Raw genomic sequence first — 24,390 nt, forward strand, 5'->3', positions numbered from 1 at the left:
AAATATACAAAGAAGTCAAGAATCTAGTCTCCAAAACACCAAACAATCCAATTAAAAAGTGGGGTACAGAACTATATAGGCAATTCTCAATAGAGGAATCTAAAATGGCTGAAAGACACATAACATCCTTAGGCATCAGGCAAATGCAAATGAAAACAACTCTGAGATACCATTTTACTCCTGTCAGAATGGCTAAAATCAAAAACACCAATGACAGTTTATGCTGGAGAGGATATAAAGAAAGGGGAACACTCCTCCACTGCTGCTGGGAGTGCCAACTTGTACAGCCACTTTGGAAATCAGTATGGCGATTCCTCAGGAAAATGGGAATCAGTCTACCACAAGATCCAGCAATTCCATTCTTAGGCATATACCCAAAAGAAGCACATTCATAAAACAAGGACATGTGTTCAACGATGTTCATTTGTAATAGCCAGAACCTGGAAGCAATCTAGATGCCCCTCAACTAAAGAATGGATAGAGAATATATGGTACATTTACACAATGGAGTACTACTCAGCAGAAAAAAACAATGGAATCTTGAAATTTGCAGGAAAATGAATGGAAGTAAAAGAAACCATTCTGAGCGAAGTAACCCAATCACAAAAAGACAAACATGGTATATACTCACTCAGATGTGGATTTTAGACATAGAGTAAAGGATTGCCAGCCTGCAGCCCAGACTGCCGGAGAGGCTGGTAAACAAGGAGGACCCTAAGAGAGATATACATGGTCCCCTGGAGAAGGGGAAAGGGACAAGATCTCCTGAGCAAATTGGGAGCACAGTAGGAGGGCGGAGGGAGCTAGGAGAATGAGAAGGAGAGAAGAGGAGGGGTGCGGAGGACATGAGGGAGCAGAAAGGTTGAGTCAGGGGAAGAATAGAAGAAAGGATATGTGATAGGTAGGGTTTTAGCTGGGGGTGGTAAGGGAGGAGGGAAGGGAGTGAGAACTGGGATTGACATGTAAAACAAATCTTGTTTCTAATTCAAATAAAAAAAGATGAAAAAAAACAATAAATTATACAGGAGACATGATGATTTTGTAATGTGAATATGTAAACACAAGCAATTCCCTTTGTGCTTAATAATGCCACATTCTGAGTTAATGCACAAACTATAGAAGAAGAGTTGTCCTAAATTTACAGGAAGCGTACAGCAACTTCAAATTAAACTGAGAGAAACTCAAAGTAATTCCACTAAAATCAGGAAAATGACAAGTGTGTCCACTCTCTATCTATTCAATAGCACACTTGAAGTTTAGTTAGAACAATAAAACAACTGAAGGAGATAAAGGGTATACAAATTAGAAAGGAAGAAATCAAAGTATTGTTATTTACAGTTTATATGATAGCATACATAGACAACCCCAAAAACTCTTCTAAGCAACTTCTACAGCTGATTAACACCTCCAGGAGATTTGGCTGGATACACGATTAACTAAAAAGTTAAATCAGTATTCCTCCTATATACAAGTGACTAATGGATTGAGAAATAATTCAGGGAAAGAAAATGTTTCACAATAGCCACAAACAATGTAAAATATCTTGGGGCAACCCTAACCATGACTCAGGTGATAACTAATGCCATTAGCAGCCAACAAATGGCTGAATGAACTAATGGCTAAGCTCTCACAGAATTTGTTTCCAGGAATCCAGAGGAACCAGGCCATTAGGGTTTACAGTCATTGTATCTCAGATAATTGAATGCAAGAAAGGTCTAGAAGGATCTGCTTTTTTACTCATGTGATGTCTGAAATTTCATGTATCAGAGGTGGGGAGTAAAGCAAAATGTAGCATTCAGACTACATCTAGACTACCTTCTGTTTTGTAAATAAAGTTTTATTGTAACATAACCATTAGTTCACTGCATACTCATGACAATGCGTGTGTGGGCAATACATAAAAATATTCCTCTCTGTTCCTTTGTTGAAGAACGTTGGTAATCCTGAATTTTAAAGTTATTTTTTATTTAAAAATCAGATGACAGGTTTTAATGAGTAAATTTAGAGAAGAGTTATTATGATAATTCAGTCTGGAAAATGTGTAGCTAATAACCTTATCTAATGCCAGGACAGAACCTTAAGACTGTCACAGATGCAAAAGTAAAACCCTGAAAGGTGACATTTTCCTGTGAGTTTTGAAAGCCAGAGCAGGGGATAAAACTCATTGCTTGACAGGTAGCTAGACATTGCATGCATATGTCTGTTTGTCTTCTATAAAAACATACTCAAGACTGGTGACTTATAAAACAGTAACTGCTTAATTATAAGAGTGATTGGATCTGTTGAAGAGAGCTCTTTTCTAGGTGATATCTTCAAACCTGCTTCAAGGGATAATGTGACAGAAGGGACTGAATGGTCCCTTTATGAGGTCCTAACCCTATTCATGAGTATTCTACTCCCATAGCCCACCCATTTCCTGAAGCACCCACTTCTTTAAGATGTGCTGATGTGCTGGAATTAAGATCCAGTATAAATTTTGGCAAAGTCACAGATCTTCAAAACTCAGCATGTAACCAAAGTAATTACTTTAAAATTCTGGCTTGATTTTAGAAGTTTTTATAAAGTTTTTTTTTAACCATCCATAGACTTTCTTTGGCCCTTCCCATGGTTAAACTTTTAAACTGGTTAATTTTTAATGTACTTAAATTTAGCCTCTTCGGAACTCTAATGAGAAATCTCTATTTGAATTATAATTAATTGGGAGGTTCTTGAAACATGCAATTTGGCTTAATCAAAAGTGAAAATTCTCATCTTTTCTCAATAAAGACAGAACTTCAACGTAATTGCTCAAACTGCAGAACACTCTACATGTAAATTTAATAAAATAATCTAATACATACAGCTCATTTTTAAAATTGAATTGCAGAACTTGATGAGAACTACATGGATACCTTGATAAATGTCTTCGATTAAATTACAAAGTGGCACAATATAATGTAGATCAAAATAAGTTCTCCCCAATTTCACAACTTGAACCCTTTAGAAAACCAAGAATAAATAACGAAAGGAGTAAATGTGAAGAAACAAACTACTGGCAGAAGTGAATGAAGTAGAAAACACACACACACACACACAATTGGTTCTTTGAAAAAAATCAACAAGATTGTTGTACCTTTAGCCAACTTAAGAAAAGGGAAATATAGAGATGATCCAAATGAGTAGAATTTGAGATGAAATAGGGGCGATTATAACAAACATTGATGACATTTAGAGATTCATGGTGTTTTAACCTAAAAATTTATGTTCCACCAAACTGGAAAAACAAAAAAGAAATGGCTGAATTTCTAGATACGTATGGCCTTCCAAAGTTTAATAAAGATGAATTCAATAATTTAAGTAGACTAATACACCCTAGAATGCTAGCAGTAATTAAAAATATTTCAACTAACAAAAAGCCCAGGACCAGCTGAATTTGCCAAACCTTTAAAGAACTTAAGCCAATACTTCTCAAACTATTCCATAAAACAGAATTTAGAGGCACATTCCCAACTCTTTTTATGAGGTCAGCATTACCCTCATTCTAAAAACCCATAAAATTATAGACAATACCCTGCCTGGGGAGTGGTGGGTGGATGGGGTGGGGGTGGGCTGGGGGTGGGGGAGAAGGGTTGGGGGTGAGGGGAGGGAGAGGGAGAAGGGACTTGAAACAAGCTTGTTCCCTAACTAGAATTAATAAATAAATTTTTTTAAAAAAGAAAAAAAAATGTGATTGAATCTTTAGTAATGTTTCTTTTGCTATTGTGGGTGTCCTTGTATTTGGTGCATAAATGTTAAGAATTGAGACATCATTTTGATGGATTTTTTTCTTTGAATATGAAATGTCCTTCATCTCTTTTAATTAGTGTGAAGCCTATTTTGATAGATATTAGGTTAGCTACACTGGCTTACTTTGCATATTTTTTGATGGGAAATTATTTTTCTGACTCTTTATTTTGAGGTAATGTCTGTATTTCAAGTTCATGTGTGTTTCCTGTATGCTGCAGAAGGATGGATCCTGTCTCATACCCCCCAAAGAAATTATAGACAAATATTTCTTATGAATATAGATGTGAAAATTCTATTTTCATGTTAGTATTTCTTTAGTCTTAAGAACTGTATACAACACTGATCCAGACCCCTGAACATGGATGTCAATAAGGAGGCCTCTGCACTCAGGGAGCCTCTGGTGGTGGATTAGTATTTTCCCTGGTGCAAGAAGGGACTTTGAGAGCCCATCCCACGTGAAGGGTTACACTCTGGCCCTGGACACATGGGGAAGGGCCCAGGACCAGCACAGGAAGATTTGGTGGACTTTGCAGAGCCCCCATTGAGGGCCCTACCCTGCCTGGGGAGTGGTGGGTGGATGGGGTGGGGGGTAGGCTGGGGGTGGGGGAGGATGGGGGTGAGGGGAGGGAGAGGGAGAAGGAACTTACATGTGAAACAAGCTTGTTCCCTAACTAGAACTAAAAAAAAAAAGAACTGTATACATGTACACAGTGAAACATCCTCTCACCCACCCCCCAAATTTCCACCTCTAAAATGACCCAATCCTCCTAACTTTATTCATATCCCTTTTGTTGGTTCTCTTAACTCACTGAGTCCAATTTGTGTGTGTATGTCTGGAGCATGGGAAGCCTACCAGTGGCCACACACTCAACAAAGAATGATTCTCCCTCCCCCAGCCACTATTACCCACCAATAATGCCCAATAAGGGATAATAATGGGTCCCCTGTGTTTGGGCAGGACACCTGGGAGTCAAATGCAGTGGTTCTTCCTCTTTTCTCCCAGCACCCACCTTTGAAGAAACTTCTGTACTCCTTCTTCTGTTTGAAGGCACTTATTTTTTAAATGTGTTTTGTGGGGGGTCCAACATACTGTTTTCTTTTTTGTTTGTCTATAAACCCATAGCATTAGTACCATAATATAAGAGAAGGAAGGGCTGTTTATATAAAATAAATGCATGTTAATTATTTTTTTACAAAGCCCTTAAGGACAAACTTTAGGTACCTAAAATTAACCAAACACAGGCAGCAAGCTGCATAGGTAGCCAATATAGACATTGCCACTGAAAACTCAATTTCGTATCTTTATGATATCTATACAGCTGACTTTGAAATGTGCACAGGGCAATTGTAGACCAGACTGAAGCTCCATGACTCTCCTAAGAAAAAGCACTGTGTGATGGGCTTGGGGAGGAATTGTGCTTCCCTGATTCTGGAGCAGCACTTCCATTGGAGGCTGTTTGCAGACACCCTAGGGTTCTCTTTTGCATATTTTGCAGATGATTTCCCAGATAATGAATGAAGGAAAACAGGTACTGGTGCTCATTTACAACGACAACATTCAAGGGAAAAATCAGACTTTTGGAATACTTTCCTCCCAGAGCATAGGTTTTCCTAAGTTCACTGATGGTATTACAGAACCTGACTGTTTAATTATATGTTAGATACATTAACCTTTAACACGTATCAATTGTCAAATATTTTCTAAAAGACTAAATCAAGATATTAAAAGTAATTCATGGTTTACAGATTTACCTAAAGTTCCTGATAGTCTAGCATATTTTAAGATTCTGAAGAATGAAAAGTGACTTTAGATTTAACATTTGCCATTGACCATTGTGGGAAGCTATCATTTGCGAAGTCCTGACTTTGTAATGGTATCTTAAATGGCTATGAAACATTTCTCTAATTTTCTGCCCTTAGAAATTTAGAAAAAGTGATTTTTGTGTGTGTACATATATATGTATATATATGGAAATTTATATATATGGAAATATATATACATATATATGTGAAAGTTTCTTCAAATACTTCATTAAACCAACCTATTCTAAAATACTGAGTTTACAAGTATATAGAAAAATTTAGCTACCTTCCTAGTTATAGAAATGTGCTAAAATGTTAAAACATGTCACACAACAAAAACTACATCATGTTTGTGAATATAGCTTTTTTCTGGGTAGAAACTGTATTGATATAGTATATCATATACTATGGCAATTTTAATTACTTAAGGTGAACTAACAATGTATTTAAATTTTGGCTATGGCAAACACAGAGAAATGCAGGCCATATGAACACAAGTTCTTTGGGATGGATTTTGGATTGAAGTTTAGAGGATCCTGAAACTAGAATATTTGAGATTTTAGTGTGTGTGTGTGTGTGTGTGTGTGTGTGTGTGTGTGTGTGTGTGTGTGTGTGTGTGTATGCGCGCACGCATACATGCATACATGCATGCATGCACCAAGGTGTGTGGGGATGGCAATGGATGACACGAGAGAGTCTCTGGCTCCCTGGAGCTGAAGTTCCAGACAGTTATAAACTGCCAACAAAGGATACTGGGAATTGAACTTCAGCCCTCCGCAGGAGAGACAAGTCCTCTTAACTGCTCATCCCTCTCCTCAGTCCAGAGAACCAGTGCTGGAAGTGTCCTTTCCTAAATGGCTCTTAGCTGAAAATTTTCTAATTTTTATCCTATTTGAACTGGAATAATTTAATAAGTGTTCTACACGTTTCACACTCTGGAATAAAGATGAGCAATTAACATGCATGAACAGACACTAAGTGCCATAAACACAGCATTACAAGGAAAGGCAAGTGGAAGGAGGCTGATCAACCCACAGCTTTGAACTCAAGCGCCTGCGGATGCTAGGTGTGTGACCTAAGTCAGTAAATAACAAAGCCTTCATTAAGAACCAAGCCCTCTCCACTTCCATGAACCCCTCCACATTGCTTTCCTATCTTTCATGTTACAGTATTTAACAGAAACTTAAATTTCAAAATCAATTGTTTCATTTGAATGATGCCAGAGAAAACAGTAGCACAAGCCACTGATGGTGCCCCCTTCCAGTTAGCTCTTCTGTGGACAGGGACCCACTGTGGACCTCTTCTTCTGCACCTCTCCTCAATAGGGAGAACCTGCAGCATCAGGGGAACGCTGCTTCCTGACTCCCAGAGTTTACTTCTTGGAACCCTGAACCCAAAAAGTATCTCACAAATGGGTCTGGGATACTCTTCTAGCTTGTGTGAGCCTGTCCCCTAGATCTGCCTAGCTGGGGCAGGAACTGCTCCCACTCATAGGAGTCCAGCTAGGGCTGAGGAGTGAGCATGTCTGACGTTTGCTGTGGACAAAGCTTGTATAAGTAGTCTACAGTGTCTGCCACAGTGTAGTGGCTGAAAAGTGGAGTGTGACTCTCAGACTGAAGACTGGCTCACAGGGCACCACATTCTGCCCCAGAATTTTGTCAGTCCCATATCTGAATTTAGCTCTGGAGCTTGTGACAAAGATATGTCTGTCAAAGCAGAAAGAAAATCATTTTTTATGTCTACTTTTAGCTTGGTTTATAATTTAATTATAAAAGCAACATACGATGTCACTTTCTATTTGAATTATCTTCCCATGTCACATATAATAAAAACAGCCTGGCTGTTGAGCTTAGCCTAAGAGATACCTCACACTGACATGAAGACAGGCAATTACTTTGTATGGACAGCTATTAAGAGCCATTAAGCATAGCATTTCAATATGGCCAAGAGGACAATGACTAAACCAAGCACTTGGAACCTGAACACCTACAGATTCTGGGCATGTGGTATAAATGAATAAAACAAACCACAGCAGGTTAGAGAAGAGTCAGGCTTCCAAAATACTACCCCTCTCTCTGTCTCTCTGTCTCTTTCTCTGTCTGTCTCTGTCTCTGTCTCTGTCTCTCTCTCTCTCTCTCTCTCTCTCTCTCTCTCTCTCACACACACACACACACACACACACACACACACACACTCCCTCATGTGTGCATGCACACCAGAGGGTTGCTTTCAGGGGAGACTTAGACAAAACCCAAACAAACCTTAGGGGACTTGTGAGTGGTGAGAGTGAAGCAAGACGGCCTCTGCATTGCTATGGTCTGTTTAAAGAGAACAGGCATTCTCAGATTCAATTCACATTTAACAGACATTCTGACATTTAAAGGAATTAGGAATTCAAATTTTATTGCAATAATTCCTAATCTAAAAAACCTGATAACAAACTTAAAAATTAATATCAAAACAGCAAACACTGAACAGCCTAGAAAATCGACTCTGTAGCCAGCCTAATTATGTACACTAGTTTCTAACATCTGGTTTTGTAGAAAATCTGTAATGCACCAGTCTACCAAGGCCTTCTCCAAGCACATCAGCAGCATTGTGACACTAAGAGCAATGTTGGTTATACCAGCTACAGATTACAACATGCCTGATATTATGATAGAGCTACTGAAGGCTTCTTCTCAGCACCACTCAGAATTGCAAACATGTCACAACCATAGGAAAGTTTTGACCTGGAACCATCAGTTTTAACTTGAAGGCAGTACCCTTTACAACAATCCTTCTCAAGAAATCTGTTCATGTTTTCCTCATCCACGTGACTGCCATTAAGTGGGAAGTATGTGGCATACATTAGAACAATTTACCTGGTCTGTAGAGGATTAAACCTTGGCACAACCTGTAATTAACTGAGTTAATCTGCTTCTTATATCGATTCCTGATTTGTAATTCAATCATAGGTTCTAGGCAAGTGAAACATGAACTCTTTTGAGAGATGTGGGCATTAGGCATTAAAAAAAAAAAAAAAACTCTTGCTCTTGTGCCAATTAAAGGACATTTCTTGGCTATAACTCCTTTTATGGCCTTTCATAACTCCTTCAAATGCTCTTCTGGATGGGCTATAAAGTAGTTAATCAGAATAAATTAAAATTTGTTCTTAGTACTAAAATGTAAATTAATTGAATGTTTTCTTCCAAATCTAGTCATTTGAAACATCTGGTATATATATTTTAGTGCTCTGTTCACTTTAATGGTGATAAGTTTTCCAGGTTGTTAAAAGTGCTTCTTGTTTCTTCACAATCGTCATTCAAAAGATACAGCCATATCTCAGCATCAGAGCAACTCTTGCAAACTCATTAGAACAACAATGGGTCCACTTTGGTTCATCTTAAAATAAAAGGAGGAGAGAATTACCCTCTGCCCATTGCCACCCAGAGAGTGCACCCAGATAGTGAAGCCATAAGACTCAATAAAGGAAAAGTGAAGTTTCCAGGAACCAAGGGCATTCATTACACACAGGAAATTAATCTTTGAATGCCAACTTTTATACTTTTGCATATCAATTTCCCCAGCTGTGACAGCTTCTTTTGCAACATCTGCTGGAGAGAAGAAAGGATGCTGTGACTGTACTTAGGCATAGCAATACCTTTTTGACAATTATCGAACTGACTTATGGGGAATTTGTGACTTAGAAATGATATAAATTACATAGAGATTGAAAATGCTCAGATCTTGCTTTTAATTAAGTAATAAGCCAGAACAGATTTCAGTATTTCCAAATAATGTGCAGTTCCAAATGACAAACAATAATTCATTCGAAGAGACTCATCTATTGAGTTCAAGATGCTCATATTTCATTCACCAAGTTCTTTCTATCTAGCCTCAGTTCTACTGTCTCTATTTGGAGGTAAATAGCTACCTCGACCACTTCCCACAGGATCTGCTCAACATTTTACTTGTTTATCTTTCTTACTTTGTTTTCTAGACATGGGGCCCTTAGACTACAATGCCTATAATCAATGGAGCTTTGTTTTTCTTAAGCTAAGAATTTAGAAAGATCTAAGTAAGTGTAAACTCACCAGGTGCTCCAGTTTGCTTGGCTTCGCTCCTTGAACTTTATCAGACCTGTTAGTCTTTTTAGCCTGCTCTTACAATGCTTCAGCCAGCTATCAGAGAAGCAGTTAAAAAGTGGAAAGTGCACAGTTGCTAAGTCAGTGGGACAAAAAAAAATGTCCTGTAGTTTTTTCACCAAAAAGGTCAAAATAATCCACACCAGCCACACAAATACATCCTAGTAGACGAAACATTCTGTCATCCTCTCTACCCAGGGCTTGATTTTGCCTTTGTAGCTCCTAGGTCTGGCTGCTATGCCTAGACCAATGCAACCACCATAAGAAGCCTCAAGGGCAGTAGACATAAGGCTGAAATGGAACGTGGACATAAAGCCTCTAAATACACAGGTGAACTTTATTTTCCAAGAGCAGGTAATTCACTCACAGCAAAAAACAAACATTTCACTGTGTCAAAGGGCTCAGCCTTCCAAAACAATCTGTTTCTAAACATTTTTTCTCCTCATTCATTCTATCATTAGGATGAGATTTATTTTTATAGTTATTATTGTAATTAGTTTTTAAAGGAACAGGTCTTCATGAGATTTTTCATATTCTCATTGTTTATCTCACCCCCTTTTAATCTCTGTGTTCCCCTTGATGCAACTGTCTCCCCCTCCCCACCTGTATTTCCACCTCTCTATGTTGTCTGCCCCAACCCTGAGACCTCCAGTTTTACTGGTCCCTTTCTATTCTACTGGACTTTATACATATTTATTCTTAATTGGATATGTACATTAAGAGCTGGAGTCTAAGATCAACATATGAGAAAGAGCCTTGTTTGCTCCCTTGATACTGTGTTTTCTGTGCTCCCGGATTAGAAGATTTATCATTGTGAAAATGGTGTATGGCCAAAAGCAACCCACAGATTTAGTGTAATCTCCATCAGAATTCCAGCAGCATTCTTTATAGAACTGGGGAGAGCAATTATAAGCAGAAAGAACACAGCCAGAAGGCATCACATTACCTGAGCTCAAATTGTACTTCAGAACCATAGTGGCAAATGCAATATGGTTTTGACACAAAAGTTAACATATAGATCAATGGAGCATAAGAGAAGACCCAGAGACAAACACACAAAGCTGCAGACACTAAAGTTTGACAAAGGATTCAAAAGCAGACTAAAACTCACTGATGTGTTTGTGAGTGCTCAACCCTTAGCAGATCAATGCGGTGATAAATATCAAGTCACCAGCTTTCAGCAGCTTCAGGATTGGAGGGTGAGTGTGGAAAGACACAAGGAAAATGTAATGTTTCAAATACCCACTGAGAGTGCACATACTAAATCAAGCTTTAAGTGCCCCAATGTCTTGTCTGCACTTTCTAACCTTCCATCCACACTTAGTCCCATGGTTTCAATGCCCTACCCCAGGAGTTTTTTAAATTTGTAAAACAATTGTGTATGGAGAGCTAAGAATAGAAACGTACTTAAGTGAACAATTTTCACTGGGATTGCTTTTTCACTCAGGGCAGGAAAACAGGATAGGAAATGTGGTGCCTGATTGTATTGCTTATGTGGTTCATCTGATTTGGGTGTCAGGTGTTTTTCACACAAGTGAGGCATTGGCAGGCTATTTACACTAAATACCTTGCAAAATGACATCAGAACCTTTTCCTCACCACTCCAAAAAAGTGTCATGGAAGAGCCCTGGGCAAGGAAATGTGCTGTCTGAGGAAACTTTCAGCTATTTTTCTAAACATTGGTATTTTAATAAAAAGTTACTTAATTTCCCATCTTAGTATGTCCTAATTGTTAATTTAATAAGTTATACTCAGCCTTTCTATTTCCAGCATTGCCTCATTCTGTGTTTTCTTTATTGTTTCTATTTCAGCTTTTATGCCTTGAACTGTTTCGAGTGCTTCCTTCACTTGTTTGGTTGTTTTTTCTTGGCTTTCTTTAGATTCTTTAAGATATTTGTTTACTTCTTGAATTTTTTGGTTTGTCTTTTCCTCCATCTCATGTAATTTTTTGCTTGTTTTTTTCTTCTATTTCTTTAAGGGATTTTCTTGTTTCCTCTTTAAAGGACTCTATCATCTTCCTAAGATAATTTTTGGGGTCCATCTCTTCTTCATCCTCTGTATTGGGCTTTTCAGATCTTGCTGGTGTGGAGTCCCAAGATTCTGGTGGTATCATATTGGTTTTTCTGTTGTTGAGTGTGTTCTGGGGATGACACGAACTCACAATACAGGCAATGGTGGAGAAGATAACCTAAACGCCCTTCCCCTAAAATGAGATTGATGGCTACTTTTTATGCCATCCTAGAGCCCTCATCCAGTGGCTGATGGAAGCAGAGGCAGCCATCCACAGATATACACTGAACTGAACTCTGGAACTTAATTGCAAAAGGCAGGAATGAAGAGGGAAGGGGTTGGTACCATGCTGGTGAAACCCACAGAAACAACTGGCCTAACAAGGGGGAACACATCGACCCCAGACTGTTATCTGGGAGGCCTGTACAGGACTGATCCAGACCCCTGAACATGGATGTCAATGAGGAGGCCTCTGCACTCTAGGGGAACCCTGATAGTGGATTAGTATTCTTCCCTGGTGTAAGATGGGATTTTGAGAGCTCATCCCATGTGAAGGGATGAACTCTTGGCCTGGACACATGGGGAAGGACTTAGGCCCGGCCCAGGATGATGTGGTGGACTTTGGGGAGCCCCTGTTGAGGGCCTTACCCTGCCTGGGGAGTGGAGGGTGGAGTGGGGGTTAGGTCTCCGGTGAGAGAGGAGGGGTGGGGGTGAGAGTAGGGAGATGGAGAAGGGATTGCTATGTGAAACAAGCTTGTTCCTAATTTGAACTAGTAAAAAAAATAAAAAAATAAGTTATACTCATAGATTGGGCTTCGAAAATAGAGGAAAATGAAGAGTGTATGGTGGCTTTCTGGGTTGTTTCTCAATGTGCCACCTGTGGCTAGTCACTGGATGAAATAATGTGTCAATAATGACACAATGAACTGTAGGTTTCCTTCCAAACCTTGTAATTTTTGGAATTCTCCTCTTAAAACTTCCTAGCTTCCATCAGAAAGGTAGTACTACCAAAAGTTCTCATTTACATTACTAGAGCTTGTTTTCTTAAACTTCTCCAAAATTGATGTGATCCCTATCTTGGCACTTCTAGGAAGTGTGTCATAACCTTAAAGAGATGGGCCCTTGGAAAACAGGGCAAAAGGAGTTAGGGCGGTGCCCTTTAAGGAGTTTGTGGCATGCCATCCCATCACTTCCTCTTTCTCTTTTTCTATTTCCCACCTATGATATGTGTGGTTTTGCTCTACCACTTGTTTGCATAACACAATCAGAAAACAACAGACACTAGCAACCGTAGACAGGAACCTTCCAAACTGTAGCCACAGCTAGCATTTTCTCTTTGGAAGATGGTTTTCTCCAGTATGTGTTGGAGCTGACTGAATGCATGAATGACTCACCTCCGTCACTTTACTCACCTACACAACACTTCCACCTGTCTGTTGCTAACATCCCTCATTACATAGCACGAGCGTGCACAGGCAATATTTGTTAAAGATACAAAAGAAAATGTGCTGACCATTATGTCTTAGCTATTTTCTCTAAAACTAGTCTTTCAATAAAAATTACTTAATTTTTCATCTCTAATTTGTAACCAACAGTATGAGGTAATTAGATATGACATATGTACCTTTCTACATAAAGAATAGTATATAACTAGCCCGGTATATCCCCTCCCTATCTGAGGATCAGACAAATATGAAGAAACCCTATTCAGTTCAGTGAAACACTTCCCCAAATTATCTTTGCTTGTGGTCCATGCCACTCAATGTTGGTGGCTCAAGCAGAATCTAAGTCAGACTGAAGTACCACAGGATGAAGTCAGGGTGCTCCTTGCTTGTTTGCCTATGAGAGACTGTGAGTGTGGTGTTTTATTTGGCGTCCAATGAATGTCTGGGTTCATTTGGATGGAAGGAATGTTCAAGAAGGGAAGGGCAACAGGCTGGAAGTCAGGACCCCTATTCTAGTTGGTAATTAGATGTCAAGCTGTTTTTGTCAGCTCTGGATACCTCATTTACAAGACGATAGGTTTGCCTTAGACAGTGATTCTTAGCCCTGGATGTGCATTAGATTCACTGGAGAGTAAACAAATATTGACGGTTGGAGGTTGGATCCTATCCCCAGAAATTCTGATTTAATTGGTTTGGGGGGGGTTGGGATGCACACTCAATAAGATCTCATGTGAAACCACGATGGAGAGGTCAGCAATTGGTATTTTGAGGCTTCTTGACCAACTGAGCTGTTTATTGTTCCAAAAGCCAGTCCTCCTGGAGACTTAGCTTTATCCAGATAATTTCTTTTTCACTCAGGCAGAATACTGAGTGGCTCAAATCCCACCTCACACTTACAACTACTTTTAAGTGAGCAAAGCCATACTTGGTAGCAAAGGAAGAGAAAGATTCATTGTGTGCTAAAGCCCATGAATGAAAGGGAGGGTATATGGCAGACAGTTCTGAATATTTTGAATACCCTTTCTGCCCAAGAACTGGATAGAATTTGTTCTCTGTATTCAGATTTATTCCTTTCCCTTCTGCAGATCCAGTATTCACCAAGGACAAAGACTCAGCATTAGAATGGCCACGTGTGATTAAGCAGCCAATTCCTATGACACTACCCTACTCCAAGTTGGCCACAGTGAAGCATATTCTTCTTGGTGGAAAAGAGGAACACTTGTGCTTTGATGTAGCACAGACAAATCTTTATTCCCAACTAAGAAATGGGCTGAATCATTTTAGTGTTTCTGTTCTTGCCACATAGTGATAATCTGACCAGCAATTTTTCACTATGCTCTGGTCAACATTCCAACAGTCAGCAACTACATTCCTATGCTTAAGGGATTTGTCCTGGCCAGAGGAAGATTACTTACATTCAGTCTGGAATGTATTGACTTGATTTTCCCTCAAACAGGTAATCATAGCATTTGAAAGCTCTCAGGTACATTAGGTGTGGTGAATCTGAGACACATGTAGTTTGGCCTCCACAAGGTTCCTGCAGGATTGGTGGTAACTGCCTCAACAACATAACTCTTATTGGCTTCTTTCCCTCTTGCCATACTTATGTTCATTTCCTTAATAGTGTTCTCTAAGCATTTGAGAAGTAAAATTCTTTCCCTGGAATGTTGTTTCTGGCATTGTTTCTGGGAGACTTGGACCTCAAAGAACCTGGTTGCCAGCTTTAACTATTGGTGAGGATGGTGGTGGTGGTGGCAATGATGATGATGAAATAACATGGAAGGAAAAGAAAAAGCAAGAAAAACATTCACAGAAAGAGAGAAAAGAGATGGGTGGGTTGAAGTTGCATGAAGTAGATGGACAAAGAGGGAACAGGAATATGTTGAATTTCAATAACATTTCTAAATATAACAGTATATATAATACACACACACACACACACACACACACACACACACACAACACACACACACACACACACACACTCACACACACCACACACACACACACACACACACACACACACACACATACACACACCACACACACACACACACACACACACACAAAAGACAAGTAAAGCATAAGTCCAGAAGATTTGTTTATATTCTTCCACCAAAATCAGAGAAAAATGACAGCAACTTTACTCTTGTATCATGGTTTCCAGACAGGCTCATGCCACCTTGCCCCTGCAGGTCTCTAGTTTGTATACAATGTATCAGTGAGCTAGGTCAATCCACACTTTTCTAATGTTGCTGCTCAAATTAATTTCCCTTCATTTTAAAAATGACAAGATTGTTCCATTTCTGAGGGGAAGATGGGATAACGTGTGCTGCTTGGAGAAATCCTTTGGATGTATACATTATAATGAGCTTTGTACCTGTTTTCAGCATTAATAATAAACACCATGTCTCTTCCTTGTCAACTGAGCAAAGGAAATTTCTCTTGTGATAATAAGACAACAACTCTATTCTGTCTTAAACAATCTATATTTAAATGACAGTGGAGCAGAATTTTAATGCAAATGTAATAAATTTGATGGGTCTTTCCTAGAGAAAAGGCAATAGAATAGACCCAAACACCTAATGTCATTAAACAAATGTCTGGTTGTGGCAAAGTCAACAGAAAAAAGAATTCCTGTGAAGAAGAGTCTGTATGAGAATCATCGGCTGATTTATCTGATCAGCCTGAGACTGTGACTCTCACACTTTCTGAGAAAGCCTAGCTGCGGGCTGACAGGGAAACAGAAGACAGCAGTCTACCATCCAGAAACTCCCCCAGATTGACAGCCTTGCTATCGGAGCATGCCACTCCATGCTGGTAAACAGAGTTGAGGTGAGTCACAAGAAATCTGGGAAAAAACATCACACACTCCGAACTTCATATAAAGGTAATAAAAGCTCCTGAGATACATTTAAATGTCAGATTTGTGGTGCAGAAAGTTCATGAAGCAGCTTTGTCCATAACAGAGTGCAGGACAGAGAAGGAGATTAGAGAAAGAGGGAAGGGGACAGCTGTTTGGAAGGAGGAAGGACGGAGGGCGCATGGAGGTGATGCTCATGCAGTTCCTCTGTCTGTGGAGGGAAAAAGTGGTCTGTAGTAGTCACTGCCTTGCTGGCCTGGGAGGGATAAGGAGATGGGCAGTTGCTGCACCCACAGGACAGTTACATCTCTATCCACACCTCTATGGCAGAAACTGATCTGTTTCAAGGCAATATATAGAATCAGGTACTCTCTGTGCCTAGGATAGCTTAGAAGCTGAAATGTGAACTATCCCCAAAGTTGACAGCATGATATTCTACAGCTAGGAAGTCTGTTCTTCAGTAGATATGTGTGCACTGAAAGACCCATACAGGAATGGCCATGGCAGTATTATCTGCAACAATTCCAAACTACAAACAAGCTGATTGTCTCTTAACAAAAAAACTATAAAATATGCTATGTCTAGCACAATAATGAATACTGTATAATGTAATTAAGTATATATGCTTAAGTAAGAAAAAGAGATGTAAAGAAACAGAGATTGCCCTATCACATGGCATGAATGGCTCTCACAAACATAATGTTAGAGAAAGGAAGACAGAGGAGACAACATTCAGTTCCATTCACAGAAGTTGTTTTTAGATTGTAAGATGACAGCATCACCAGACTGAAAAACAGCCATCTTTGCCAGAGAGAGGCAGTTGTGAAGGGCTATGGTAACATTTTGATGTGTTGATGGATGGGTTATTTCTACCCATGGATAGTGCTTGAGTTGTCCTTTGTCCTCTACATGTATGCTATTGCATGTGTGCATGTGTGCATGTGTGCATACGTGTGTGTACATACACACACATACACAAAAATAAATACATTGATTATGCATCAAGCAATAAAACATAAAATGAGTATTTATTTTTTATCAGATACCTACTTGAGAAATTATGAAACTTAGACTCAGAAAGTTTCAACATGAACCCAAATCTGACCATGTCTTAACATTTTAAATGCCCAGTGGCTAACATTGGGCAAGGGATGTTCACATTCTTTACAAATTAATCTCTTTGATTAGATGGAAAGAATTTGATGGTTTGCTCTGAATGTGGAACTAAGGAAGCCAGTGATTCCTTGTTTAAGTTAGGCAGGAAAAGCTAAGTCAGTGACCAAGCTGCTCTTTTGGGGGCTTAATTTAGCATCATTTCCAGCTTTGGTGAGCGGATATCTCTATGATGGCAGCACAAACTTCCTGACCAGAACAATCAGCACATGGAAACATTTTCATCAAATTCCCATTCCTGGATTCTCTGCAATGTCCCCTCACAGCGTTGAGGGCAGGGTCCCGAGACACAGTTGCTATGGCAATTCCTCAACCTTAGTGTTCTCTTTGTGCTCAGGATCAATAACAGTTATGAAATAATCGACTCCAGGTTTCAGAAGACAGAGAACAGGCTTCTCAGAGAAATGACTTACCTTGACTCAAAACCAAGTCATCTCTCTACAAAGGCTGTTCTGCAAGGACCTATACAGGACTAGAAATTTACATTCTGGGAAAAACAAATCTGAAAATATCAATCGAAGAATTAGAGAATCTGTATGCCTTTTCAAATCTACTTTCAAACATGTCTTAAGCACAGCCTTTCTTTTTAAGTTAAGAAGGCACCATAGCCCTACCAGTTTGTGTGCAATGCTCTGACCCAGAGCATAGCAATCACCCTGGGAGGGCCTATGGGCCATAACCACAGTTGACGAATCAACACATGGTAGGCCCTCCAAGCCTAGAGGCACACCAATCCTGAGCTTGTGTGTACCCCTAGACACTCCCCTTACACTGCCCTATAAGATCTCTATGCAGTGGCTTCTTGCCGTCTTTCCTAGCCATCCACCATGGTGGTTGGATGAAAGGCCCGAGCTAACATGGGGTTAGCTCGTTAAACAACTACAATAAAGCCTCATGTTGTTTGCATCAAGCTTTTGCCTCGGCAAGGTGATAGGGGTCGTTGTGGTCCTGGACTGAGATCCTGGGAGCCTGAGCCTCCAGAGGTCTTTCATTTGTGGGCTTGTCCTGGAATTTTGACCACCCCTCACCTGAGTGGAGTTAAGAGTTACGGGGTTAGGGGTAATACGAGGCTTGAGAAAACAGTGAAGGAGTTATAAAGCCAAACCACATAAAATGTCCCCACTTCCTAAGTTTACAGATCATAAAAGCACCATTTAGTAATTGTGCTATATGGACATTTCTCGAAGCACATAGTTAACACTGTGAGTAACACCTATAAGTGAATTCAAGTGCATACAGAATTGTAGGGAGACACTGTAACCACGCCTCCTAAGGGCTGACTTCAATCAAGTTGAGGATTTCAACCTAGATCTTCAATCAAGCAAATCCTATCTAACATGGACTGGATATAACCCATTAGAGACTTTCACTATACTAGCATTTTCTTCCCACAGGACCCCACAAGGCTACCATCGTCCCATTTCAGCAGGAAGTAACTTGGAAGATGCTATGCCCCCGTTCCCCATTATTGTCTATTAGGGTGGTGTAAGCCTAGTTAGGAATAACTTTCCTATTGTTTAGGGTTGGGATTGGAAGGAGGTGTTCAGGTTGGACACCCTTTCAGATGACGTTAGGGCTTAGCTGGAATAGACATAGTTAGGATGTACAATGGCAGATTATTGAATCTTCTTGTATTCCACCTTTATGATTGTTAATTTTGGATGTTTTACACTATTAAGTTTTAATCCTCTTTTAGACTAAAGGGGGAATTGTAGAGAGACATCGTAACCACACCTCTCAAGGGCTGGCTACAGGTGTGCTTAACCACACCTGTCAGGGCGTGGCCAGGGGATGTTCAGGATGATGCGTGGGGGGTTCAAAGGTGCAGGAGACACATGGAAGTTCTCTCTGGCCTCCTAGCTTGCTGCCTCTGGGCATGCTCTGGCTTGTGCTTGGCCGGTATTATTTGAATAAAGATATCTTAACCTGCAAGCTCACGACACACAGAATAGCAATAAATCATATTAAAATAAAAGCATCAGTAATAATAATCATAAAACACAGGACCAGTGGACAACAGATATAAACACGCTGCTTTCTCATAAGTGGTTCTAGAGATTCTTAGTAATGATGAAGGTTCAAAGATGCTCACAAGCCAGAAGGGAATGGCTTCTGGATAATGAAGAGTAGGGTATTGTGGGCACAAGTGTTGGGGGAGGGGATCACTTGAGAAGAAAAACAACAGTGTTACTTGGAAATGGCAACAGAGGAAAAACAGCCTTTCCTGTGATCTCAATTAGAGCAACGCCTCAAAGTACACAGTTGTTTAGGCAGATAGGTATAGAGGTTACAAAGTTAAAGCAACCCATCACAGAGGCTGTTTTACAACGTGTACAGGTGGAGTGAAAGGGGGCCTGGAGTTTGGGATAGCTACTGTATGTGAGAGAAAGGAAGTGTGCTAGGAGTTTCCAGGCCTGCTGCGTCCTTCCAAACACTAAGATGAAACCTGTCTGAAGCTCTTCATTCTGCACCACATGACAGGCTTCACTGAATCCAAGTTCTTAGGAAAGGTACAACCACCAGTTACTCTCCCCCACAGGAAGAGACTATTGGATGTGTGATCAGGGGTCAGTTAGGGTTACCCTCCCCTGAACTCTGAGGGAAAAAGCTTCTTCCTCTGCTTCAGTCTGGGGTTCTTGCCAAAGCACTGAGTCCAAGTTAAGCAGCCAGGAATGATTTGGTTTATGTCAGGAACTGCATGAGGATATCCAAATTGATTAAATCTTAATTGCAGCCATATTTTTCTGGGTCAAAAAAAAAATACGAAGAGGATGACAGCTTTCAGAAGTGGGCTTGTAAACACAAGACTAGTAGAAGCCCCACAGATTGAGCCCAGGCCAGTTTACACAGAACCCTTTGCTCAGCCTCAAGCCTCATAAAGAAGATGTGTTCATGGTAAAATACATTTACATACCATTAGAAAGAAAGTGTGCTTGAAAATGTGATTGCCCTGGTTTGAAAAATAAAATGCATTGTTCTCATTTGCAAATTTAGGTCACCTTCCCTGGGGTGGAGACACACCTTTAAAATAGCAATCGTTTCTAAAGAACACACATATTTAATTCATATCCTCTAAGTTAGTTGGGGGCATTAAAGTCCTCCAAAAGGTGTTCAGGGAGAGTATATCTTGAAAATGTATAGGTAATGAATCTTACAAGAATTGTATTCAAAGTGAGAATACAATGCCTTTGACATATAAACAAAACCATGGTTTTTCTAAAGTGCCTCTGACTTCAATCATCTAAAGAACTTTTAAAAGGAAATTTAAGTCCAGTGAGGCTTTATGGCCCTTATATTTAATCTGCTAATGGCATCATTTCAAAAGAAAAAAATAGCAAAATATACAGTGCAAGTGCACACATTTAGACTGTAAAAATTAAAATATATTGTCTATTTTATTATGCACAACAGAGCCAAGGGCATCAGCCAACTGACCTGATAATCCAATAAACTGTGTAGAAGGCATTTATGCCAAGATAAGAGCTCAGGGACAGCTGCATAGTTAGCTATTTAGCATCACAAACACACTTAGCAGAAGCTACTCAAGGATGGCTGTCACTGGGGCACATTCAGAGGAAGAGCTAACGGGTTGATAGGTTTTGGTTTGAAAGGGAGGCTTTTATGAGAGATTATAAATATTGATTTCACTGAAGGAGTCAGAGCAGTTTACGGGTATGTGTACATAATGCCAACCTTTCCATTTATATCACTGGGCTAGTCCTCAATGGGAATCTAAATGTCAAAGTTTTTCAGGGCAATTTTGAAAGACCCTTTGGGAACCAATTTGGAGATTATTTCTTTCTTCTAGAAGGACTTGTGCTTTTGAGAACACAAATGATAATTTGTACACAAGAGACCATTCTAATGTGTTTTCTGACTTCGATGGAGGCACCCTCTCATCCATAGAGAAGGCCACGTTTCATTTAGGCCTCTTATGACTGTAAGTTGATGACCCACAGGACTATACACCAGAGGATGGGAGATTTTTCAAGAAACCCAGAGCGCTCTTGCCCTCAAACACACTCAATGCCCAAAAGAGAATCGAAGAGGGAGAATGATTATGTCAGTGCACTAACATTTTACCCAGTAACATACCCAAGTAGTTCAGTGTTCTTATGAACAGTGTACTGGATTCAATGTGACACACAATGCATTTTTCTTCATGACAAGGCACTAAAGAACTGTGCCTCTCTTCTACTGTAATTTGGTTACTTCTGACATAAACAGTAAAGTTGGCACTATTTTCTAAACAATGAGAATCTCTGACAGCCTACATTTCTGTTAGATGAACTGTGAAAGTATGAATTCCTCCAAACAAGCTCTATATGCAGCACAAGACATACAATCAAACACACATGTGCACACACACACACATGCACACATACACACACACACACACACACACATATGCATGCACATGCATGTAGAAGACTCCATTACAGGCAAGGGCAAATATATAATGATGTCAACACAGATAACTTCCCACACATGAATTGACACGGATCAGGTGGTCTTGCTTTAGAGATGGAATTAAGTTTCCCTAGTCATTCACAGACTTATGAATGAGTGAAAGAATTTATGACTTACTCTAACCAGTAACCATATGTTAAGGTACAAAGTGCGTAGGTGAAATAGAATTCTTGTGCATTTTTTGTGGGACTGTAAAATAGAGCAACTGTCATAAAAACATATTTGAAGGTTTCTCATAAAACTGAAAAAAAAATAAAGCATGATTCTACAATCCTATGTCTAGTATTTACCACGACAAGCTAAAATTAGTATGTCTGCATTTCCATGTACATTGCAGCACTGTCCATGATTGCTGAGTTACACAATCAGCCACAGTGAATGGCAGCGATGAGAAAGGAAAGAACATGTGGTACATATGCAAAATGGATGCTGTCTGGATTTGAAAAGACAGAAATGCAGCCAACGGTGAAATTGTGGATAGATCTTGAGAGCAGTGTTGAGTGGAAGCAACGGGGCACAGAACAAACACTGGCTGTGCATGCTTGCTCACACCTGTAATCCCAAGACTTGGAAGGATGAGGCAGGGGAATTGAAGCAAGCTCAAGGCCAATCCGAGCTACACAGAGAGTTCCAGGGCATTATGGGCTGCAGAGGAAGACCTTATTGTCTCAAAATCAAAATTTTAAAATATGCAGAACAAAAAGACAAACAGTTCATGTTCTCACTTAGGTTTGGATTGTAAAGCAATCAGACTCAATAGGGAGCAGAGTAAAGGTTAATGGAGAGAAGGTGCGGGGAAGGAAGTGGTCACAGACTACCTGAGGAGTTTTCTTTAACTGAAATCTGCCACAGCATGGTTAATGCTGTTAATAAAAGCATCTCAAAGTTGCTGAGAAAATTACAAATGTTCTCATCACAAAATGGTTGAAATGAGTGATGTCTGTTATACTGATTTAATCACTTATATTTTAGTCACAAGACATAACATCATTTCATCCCATTAATATATACAGTTATCATTTATCAATTTGCAATAAAAATAAAGTTTAAGAATATAGGAAGTATGCATTGGGGTTACTTTTTCGCTTGCACATGTGTGCCAGGTGTCTGAAATTTCTATGTATAAGAATAAATTCCATGATAAATTCTATTTCTGCTCATCAAAGTCTAGGATTCATTTCTGATCATCACAACACCAAATGACTTTGGCTACAACCACACTACCTTTTTGAATTCAGAACTTAGAAACATCCCTTAAGGAGGCCTCCTTTGCTTAATTTTCACTTACCAAATTCATCTAATTTATTCTTGGACTTGAATTTAAGTTTTAGCTAATGCTGCCTTTCAAAGTTATGAGTGCTGTGTCTTAGGTAAGTACGCACATTTCCTCCAGGTGAGGACAGACAGACTTCTGCCATCAATTCCTTCCTTCTCTCACATTTAATAGATGTGTTTCTGTGCATTTGCCCTCTGCACTGAGAGGGATGCTTGACATCTGCGCTCTAGAGAGACCTGCCACTGCTATATAGCTTCCTCATTTATAAACCAAGAATACTAAAATCAATGATTTCTAAAGGCTCAGCTTTCATTGACTGTTTTGAAGAAGATGTGATGATAAATATAGATGCTCATAAATATGAGTGCTTAGCAGATTTTTTTTTCTATTTTAAATACCTGAAAAATTCCCCAGAGATGGTCAAAGTGTCTTCGTGGAGAGTATTCAACTGAAAGTCTCCTTCCTGACTGTATACCTCCTCTATTTCTTTGTTTATAAGGTTTATTTCTGCTGCCGTTGTTCCATTTTCATTATTTCACTCTTCTCTACACTGATCATGTACAACTATGAGGGCTCATCACTGTCTTAATGCTATTTTCACAATCCTTTGCTTTGTTTTCCATATAAGGCTTACATCTTAAGAGAAGGTGTGATGGCCATTATTTTGCAATTAAGAAAAAAAGACACTCATATTAACTCTGCCTAATTTTACAACTTAAGTACTTCTTGGTTGATTGGTAACTTTTTAGTAAGTAATCTGTCTTTTATAAGACTTTGGGGAAATAACTCACGATATGATATTATTCTTGAAATAATGTATGATGCTCAAATCTGAACACTCCCCCATACATCCTAATTAAACATGTAAGGAACTGACAGATGTTATCTCTCTCCCATTAACAATGTATATGTTATCGAAATCAAAATGGTGTTAGGAGGAGAGAGATTAACAACAGAATTAGCAATAGAAGCCAGTGGAGCTATTCTGTTAAAAGGTTCCCAATAAAATGATATACATCACCATGTGAGATACATTTTACTGCCCTTTTGATAAAGACCTTTTAACTGGCTTCATCTCAAGTGTCATCTATTAAATTGATTTTAAAATCATCAGTCCTAATCTACTAATTGGTATGCAGCTGTTCTTCATTGTAATTCTTTAAGTTTAGACACTGGATGAAAGTGGCTGAAATATGCTCTAGTCAACTCTGGCTGCTTAGTGTGACAGTTTTATTAGACAGCTATATGGAAAGGTATCCATCAGGATGTCACTTGTAAAAATTAGGCATGACTTCTGGGAAAATGTGTAGAAAAATAGTCAAAATGGATTTGGAGAGCTGTAGAAGAATTGGCAAGATTGACAGCAATGAAAATTAGGATAAAGACTTGGGCAAAAGAAAACTAGAACATCACTTCTGGATTGTTAAAGATTAGATTATGAATATGTTATCTTAAATT

At 39.4% G+C, this 24,390-nt stretch overlaps 1 protein-coding gene across 1 annotated transcript in view; it reads right to left on the bottom strand.

The window, feature by feature from the left end:
• Positions 1–24,390, bottom strand: part of Thsd7b (thrombospondin type 1 domain containing 7B) — a 706,540-nt gene that overhangs the window by 176,891 nt on the left and 505,259 nt on the right. The gene's annotated exons all lie outside the window — the stretch shown is intronic.

The sequence above is a fragment of the Cricetulus griseus genome, chromosome 5, assembly GCF_003668045.3.
Source record: "Cricetulus griseus strain 17A/GY chromosome 5, alternate assembly CriGri-PICRH-1.0, whole genome shotgun sequence".
NCBI classification, from domain to species: domain Eukaryota; kingdom Metazoa; phylum Chordata; class Mammalia; order Rodentia; family Cricetidae; genus Cricetulus; species Cricetulus griseus.